The sequence below is a fragment of the Lissotriton vulgaris genome, chromosome 9 (assembly GCF_964263255.1).
Source record: "Lissotriton vulgaris chromosome 9, aLisVul1.2, whole genome shotgun sequence".
NCBI lineage: Eukaryota > Metazoa > Chordata > Amphibia > Caudata > Salamandridae > Lissotriton > Lissotriton vulgaris.
This window is the reverse complement of record NC_141697.1, coordinates 1,219,724,351-1,219,731,638: the sequence shown is the minus strand read 5'-3', so window position 1 is coordinate 1,219,731,638 and position 7,288 is coordinate 1,219,724,351.

The following is a 7,288-nucleotide window of genomic DNA, read 5'->3' as shown; positions in this document are numbered from 1 at the left end:
CCCCCTGGGGAGGAGGGGTCGCAGGGCCATCTTGAGAAGAACGCTGTAACGCTGCTATTTTGCACAACCATTCTTGCTGCTATTCTGACGCTGCTAGCGGAGCTGTATCATCTGTTTTTAGCTCTTCGCCATTAATTGCATATTTTAATGTTTTTAAACCCCCCGGCCCTTTCCCATACTGTGCACTGGCTCCGCTTCACACCGCTGCACTTTACAGCCAGTGGGGTGCTTTATTTGCCTATCTAGCACTGGTTTAGCTTATTTGCACACGCCCCTTTCTGGTCCCGGCCTCAGCGCTCGACCCCAGCGGTTTCCCGGAAGTGAGGCGGGACCGCATTGCACCGGGGTTGACGCTCTAGTCGGCAGATCGCACGTCCGTTTATAACGCCATGTGTCAGCGACCGCGCAGCGGACGCGCGCAGCGGGCGCGCCGTCTGCGCGCCGAAGGAGCGCCAAAGGAGGGCCCGTCTGTGCCCGTCCGTGCTCTGGCCGGGCACAGGGCCCCGACCCCTGGCCGTTTTCCTTCCACCTCTGTCCCTCCTACACCACGTCGGTATACCGCTGCCGACCTTAGAGCCCTTAAGGTCTCCCCTTGTGAGGCGGCGCATTCCTGGGCGCTTTCTGATAATCGGTCCCGATCATGCCCCTTCTGTAATTATCTTCTTTCTAGTCCTGTCACCCCGCCTACTCAACCCTGCAATGGGATTAAGATCATACAGGCAGGCCTGATCAATGCCAGATCTTTGGTATGCCACACGGCTGAGGTCTTTGACCTATTAGCTGATAATGATTTCGACCTACTCTTTGTTACTGAGACCTGGATGACTGACTCCTGCTCGCCGGTAGTCGAGTTAGCTATCCCTCGTGGTTTCAGAATTTGCAGAGTAGATCGCGCTGCCGATGTGGGAAGAGGAGGGGGGGTTGCCGTGATCTATAGGGATCACTGGTCTCTCACCTGCGAGCATCTGGACAAAATCAAAGAAGCGGAACTTCTCCATTTCTGCTTGGACATTAGTCCGCATTTTACCTTAGGCGGCACACTACTATACCGACCGCCAGGTTACGTCGGAAATTTTATTGGATCTTTGGAGGAGGTTATCGTGCCACGAGCCTTACGCTTCTCTCGTTTCTTACTGCTGGGCGATTTTAATATACATGTGGATTCTGCGAACACCACTGAAGCTACTCGTCTTAGTGAGACTTTCAACATGGCTCACCTCTCTCAATGGGTCGACGCCCCCACACATGTGGGAGGTCATGTTCTTGACTTAATCTGCACTAATTTTGATATTAGTCTGTCCCCCCCAATGCCTATGGTGTGGTCCGACCATTACATGATCAAGTTTGCCTGGCAGCTAGATGAGGGTTTGAGGAAAACTCCTTCTATGGTACACCACCCCCGGATTAATGTGATGTCCTTATCTGAGTCCCTTTCTGACACCCGTCCGGCCCCAATGATGGAGCTAGAAGCGACTGTTGACGCATTCAATTCTTGGATAGCAAATGGTGTCGCTACCTCCACTAATGTGGGGGGTGTCCGGCGAATGCGGTCAAGACCCTCCCAACCATGGTTCACGCATGCCCTGCGAGAACAGAAGCTGGTCTGTAAAAAATTAGAGCGAGCATGGAGACAAGCCTACCTGCCTGCCGCAAAGAAATCCTTACGAGCAGCCCAAATGGACTATTATGCTGCGATCAAGACAGCTAAAAGCAGGTATTATTCGGACAGAATTGAGAAGGCGGAAAACAACAGCAAAGAGATCTTCTCAATTGTCCAAAATTTTCTATCTCCTTGTGCTGCCCAACCCCAACTCCCTTCTTCCGCTCAATGGTGTGAAGAACTGTCCTGCTATTTTACGGACAAAATTGCAAAAATACAATTGGACTTAGAAATGGCTCAAAAGTCCTTTACGACTCCTCCTGTCCTTTTTGGATCGGATAGACAATGTCTACAGGACCAATTTGTTGCCTTCCTCCCGGCCTCGGAACTGGACATACGGCAAATCCTGACTGCTTTAAAGTCTGGATCTCCCTCAGACCCCTGCCCAGCCAGGGTTTTGGGCGGGATAGCGGACACCATTACCCAAGAGGTGACGTACATCATTAACCTCTCCCTTTCCATGGCCACGATCCCGAGAAGTTGGAAGGAGGCAAAGCTGCTCCCTTTATTAAAAAAGGCCGGTTCAGACCCAGTATTACCATCGAGCTATCGGCCCATTTCATTGTTGCCAGCTCTGGCGAAGGTGTGCGAAAAGGTGGCCTTCAAACAACTGGACAACTTCATTGAGTCCTCTCACGCCCTACATCCTGCTCAGTCAGGATTCAGAGCTGCCTACAGTACCGAGACAGCTTTAGTTGAGGTTTCGGAGGCTGTTCGTGAGTGCCTGGACGGAGGTGGCAGAGCGGTCCTGATTTTATTGGACCTCTCTGCCGCCTTCGATACGGTCCCACATGCCTCGCTGATTGCCAGACTGCGTGCCGTCGGCATCTCTGGGTTAGCCCTTGACTGGCTGTCATCATTCCTGAACGATAGAACTCAACAGGTCTGGATGCCCCCCTACTCGTCGGCCCCGAAGAGACTGTCAACTGGAGTCCCGCAGGGTTCTACGTTAAGCCCTTTACTGTTTAACGTTTATATGACCCCTCTACTTTATCTGGCGGAATATCTGGGAGCCAAGATAATAGCCTATGCTGACGACACTCAGCTGCTATTCACATGGCCTAAGGGTGTGTCCGATCCATCAGCAGTCCAGCACTGTCTGTCGGAAGTTTTCAGGTGGCTTGCACAAGTCCAACTTAAGTGCAACGAAGACAACTCCGAGGTCTTATTCTTCGGCTCCTTCCCTGACAATTTTAACGACCAGATTTGGCCCTCGGACCTGCCCTGTCCCAGTGCGACGGGAGGCCCAGCTAAGAACCTGGGGGTCTGGTTCGGTCAGGATCTAAAGTTTGCGGATCACATAAAAAAATTGACCGGCATTTGCTTTGGCACCTTGCGTGCCCTGAGGAAATTTTTTCCTCTTCTGCCTAGGGCAGCCAAGGAGTCTGTCCTTCGAGCTCTGATTTTATCCCGGCTGGACTACGCCAATGCCTTATTCAGTGGTCTACCTGCGTACATGGTTCACCGCCTGCAGGTGATACAAAACGCTGCAGTACGTCTGCTTTTCTCTCTCCCTAGGAGGTCAAGCGTGCGTAGCCACTTACGCAGTCTGCACTGGCTACCAGTACCACATCGAATTCTGTTTAAAATTCTTGTGTTGGCATTCAGAGCAGTTCATGGCCAGGGACCAACATATCTGCAGAAAAGGTTTTCATTCTACACTCCCAACCGTGCCCTTCGATCGGCCAATCTATGTTTACTAACCACCCCTAAATTCAAATATGCACGTCTGGGAGGTCAATCCATTTCAGTTAAAGCAGCCTCTGCCTGGAATGCTCTTCCCTTTTCCCTCAGAGCCTCGCCAACCATTTCTGTGTTTAAGAAAGATCTCAAGACCCATTTGTTTAATGCCCCTCTCTTATAGTTCATCCAGGTTTTGCTCCAGCACTTATGTTCTCAATCCACTCACCGCGCCAGGATACCCCGTGGTAACAGAGCGCAATATAAAAGTTTTAATAAACATAAACATAAACACCTCCGGCCTCACGGTGTTAGGCAAGTCTATCCACAGAGCGACTCCTCTGGGCACAGGCACTCCCGCCAGTGGTAGGGGGCCAGAGGGCCGCCTCGTGGGGAGGCGCAGGAGTGGAGCAGGCGCAGCGTCCAGGTCTCTGGGCTGGGCGCGCGGGTCCAGTCTCTTCCCCCACGGACACTCCTGGCTGTCATGGCTCTTCGGGGCAACAGGCCCACTCTCCAGAGGGACGGCGGCCCCCGTGAAAGCCCGACCCCTGCCGGGAGTTCCCCCTCACCTGTGGCGTCCTGGGGAAGTCAGCCGTCACCGCCTTAATCGCCGGTCTCACACAGGCAGTAGGGGGGCCAGCGGTGTCCTTGCACCGGGGGGGGGGGGGGTCACGAGGCCGCCACCCACAGGTCTTGCAGCGGGGCACAGGCCTCCACCGGAGGGGTTTCGGGGCCAGAGCAGGCCACGTTACCGCGCGCAGGCCGAGGGCCGCCTCACAGGGTCTCTCCAGCAGGCCAACAACAGTTCAGGGTCCCTGAGGCAGAAAGCGCGGGCCCGGCCGACTCCAACCCCTCCGGAACTCCCCCCCCATTACAACGCCGGTCCGCTGGTCCGTCTCTCCACCGCACCCGCTAGTTGACAGCTCCCACGGGCTCACCGCCAGGCCAGTAGACTTCTCATCCGCGCCTCGCCCCAGTCCGGCACCAAGAGCTCCACGCTACAACCCTGGCCTCGGGAGTCGCTGGTGATGCCTCTCGGCCCAGCCGCACTTCACCAGTGCCTGGGATGGCAGGCAGCCCACGAGTCCGGCTCCACGAACAGGCCCACGCTACCTGGGGGCCAAAATGTTGGTCGCGCCGGGCCTCCGGGAGCAGGGAGCAGGGGGGGAGAAAGGGAGCACCGGGACCGCTCCCAAGGGCAGCGGCAGAGAGCGGACCTCACAGGGATCTTCGCCAGGCAGGCATGTGGCTGAAAGGTAGGCAGATAGCGGCGGATACTGGGCAGATGATGGAGGGGGTCAAGGAGCACTCTGAGTGCGACCGCCATCTTGACGCCATAGGCCACGCCCCGATATTTTATTTAGAAGAAAACTGAAATTTTTCATGACTAGGATTTCTAGATTGTCAGCCAGACTACCTACCTACTCTGCATCCAAGCGGAAGGCTTCACTCTAGCGGTCACGCACCAGCCAAACAGCGCATCAGCCTCCCAGCCCACCTCTCGCCGCACCCGCTCCGCGGGTGCCGCTTCGCTGGTGGGCGCTGGTAGAGGCAGCATCCTGAAAAACTGAGGCGAGGACACCGGCAGCAAGACAGCTAGGCGGTAAGGGGCGCGAGGGACCAGCGGGGCTGCGAGCGTGCGGGGACTTCATTTCCCAGAAGTCCCTGCAAGACCAAGGAAGAGCTTCCGGTCCGCTCTCCCTGCTGGCCCGCCCCCCGCCCATCCAAGTCCGCTAAAAGCGTCTCTCTCCCTCCACCTTGTGGGACACCTACCTACTCTGCATCCAAGCGGAAGGCTTCACTCTAGCGGTCACGCAACAGCCAAACAGCGCATCAGCCTCCCAGCCCACCTCTCGCCGCACCCGCTCCGCGGGTGCCGCTTCGCTGGTGGGCGCTGGTAGAGGCAGCATCCTGAAGAACTGAGGCGAGGACACCGGCAGCAAGACAGCTAGGCGGTAAGGGGCGCGAGGGACCAGCGGGGCTGCGAGCGTGCGGGGACTTCATTTCCCAGAAGTCCCTGCAAGACCAAGGAAGAGCTTCCGGTCCGCTCTCCCTGCTGGCCCGCCCCCCGCCCATCCAAGTCCGCTAAAAGCGTCTCTCTCCCTCCACCTTGTGGGACACCTACCTACTCTGCATCCAAGCGGAAGGCTTCACTCTAGCGGTCACGCACCAGCCAAACAGCGCATCAGCCTCCCAGCCCACCTCTCGCCGCACCCGCTCCGCGGGTGCCGCTTCGCTGGTGGGCGCTGGTAGAGGCAGCATCCTGAAGAACTGAGGCGAGGACACCGGCAGCAAGACAGCTAGGCGGTAAGGGGCGCGAGGGACCAGCGGGGCTGCGAGCGTGCGGGGACTTCATTTCCCAGAAGTCCCTGCAAGACCAAGGAAGAGCTTCCGGTCCGCTCTCCCTGCTGGCCCGCCCCCCGCCCATCCAAGTCCGCTAAAAGCGTCTCTCTCCCTCCACCTTGTGGGACACCTACCTACTCTGCATCCAAGCGGAAGGCTTCACTCTAGCGGTCACGCACCAGCCAAACAGCGCATCAGCCTCCCAGCCCACCTCTCGCCGCACCCGCTCCGCGGGTGCCGCTTCGCTGGTGGGCGCTGGTAGAGGCAGCATCCTGAAGAACTGAGGCGAGGACACCGGCAGCAAGACAGCTAGGCGGTAAGGGGCGCGAGGGACCAGCGGGGCTGCGAGCGTGCGGGGACTTCATTTCCCAGAAGTCCCTGCAAGACCAAGGAAGAGCTTCCGGTCCGCTCTCCCTGCTGGCCCGCCCCCCGCCCTTTACGCCTCCTACTTAACAACATCTCTCTCCCGCAGCGCGGGACGCAGCTCGGACGAAGACAGGGCAAAGACAGGGCAAAGACAGGGCCGTTTGAGGCCGTTCGAGGACGGCAGAGGACGGCCACGGCCCTGTCACCCTGAACACCACGTCGATCCCCTAGCCCCCCACGAAAACAAACGCACATTACTGGGACTCAGGATGCGTCCCAAAACAAGAAGTGCGTCTAAGAAAGCTACTCTGGTGACGCAAGTGACCGGCTCTATAGACCTCTTCATATCCAGGGTCAATGATATCATTGACAAAAGCATCATCCTACTGGAGAAAAGAGTCTCTCTGGACCTTATGCAGGCAAAACGATCTTCGCTCGGTTCACTTGCCACCGCAAATTCCCCCGTTCACCAGGTGGCTAATAACTGCTCCTTGCCATTACCATTAACTATCGCTCCTACGTTGACTGTGGATTTATCCGTAACCCAATCGGACTCTGATCAATCATACGTCGATCTCGACGCAACCCCAGACTTAGAAGCCTGTCAAATCACCGGTTGAGAAATTAGACCAGAGTGCCATCAGTAATCCTTTACCACCTGATCCAGAAATGACCCTAGAAACAACAAAAAAAAGGGAAAATATCTCCACCCATCCCAAGGCAATGCCAACCATCAAGGAAAAACCAAAGACAAAAATAAAGAATCACAATTTGATCACACCTACCCCAAATTCCTCGGCAGGTATCCCCTGTTGGGTGGAAAACATGGTTATGGATTTAAAATCCGACCTCGAGGCCAAAATCACAGCGCAGATCAAACCACTCATATCAAAGTTGGACAGACTCACGTCATTAATCAATACCAAATGCAGTTGTAAATCAAGCAGGAATGGTCCCGCCCCAACACAGGGAGCAAAGGAAATACTCCAAAAAAAACCATCCAGCACCAAACAAATAACAGGCATAATAGACAAGTCTAATATCTCACTAATCAAAAAAGCGGCAGTAACACATTCGTTAGCCAAAAAAGGGAGCAATCTGGATGCCCCCCAAAACACCCCAGAGGCGGTAGATCCTTCCTCTGCCATACAAACAGGTCCAGATGAACAATAAAAAATAAAAAATAAACAAACGAAAGGAAACTCCACCATTCCAGCAGAGACCCCCTCCCAAGAAAAA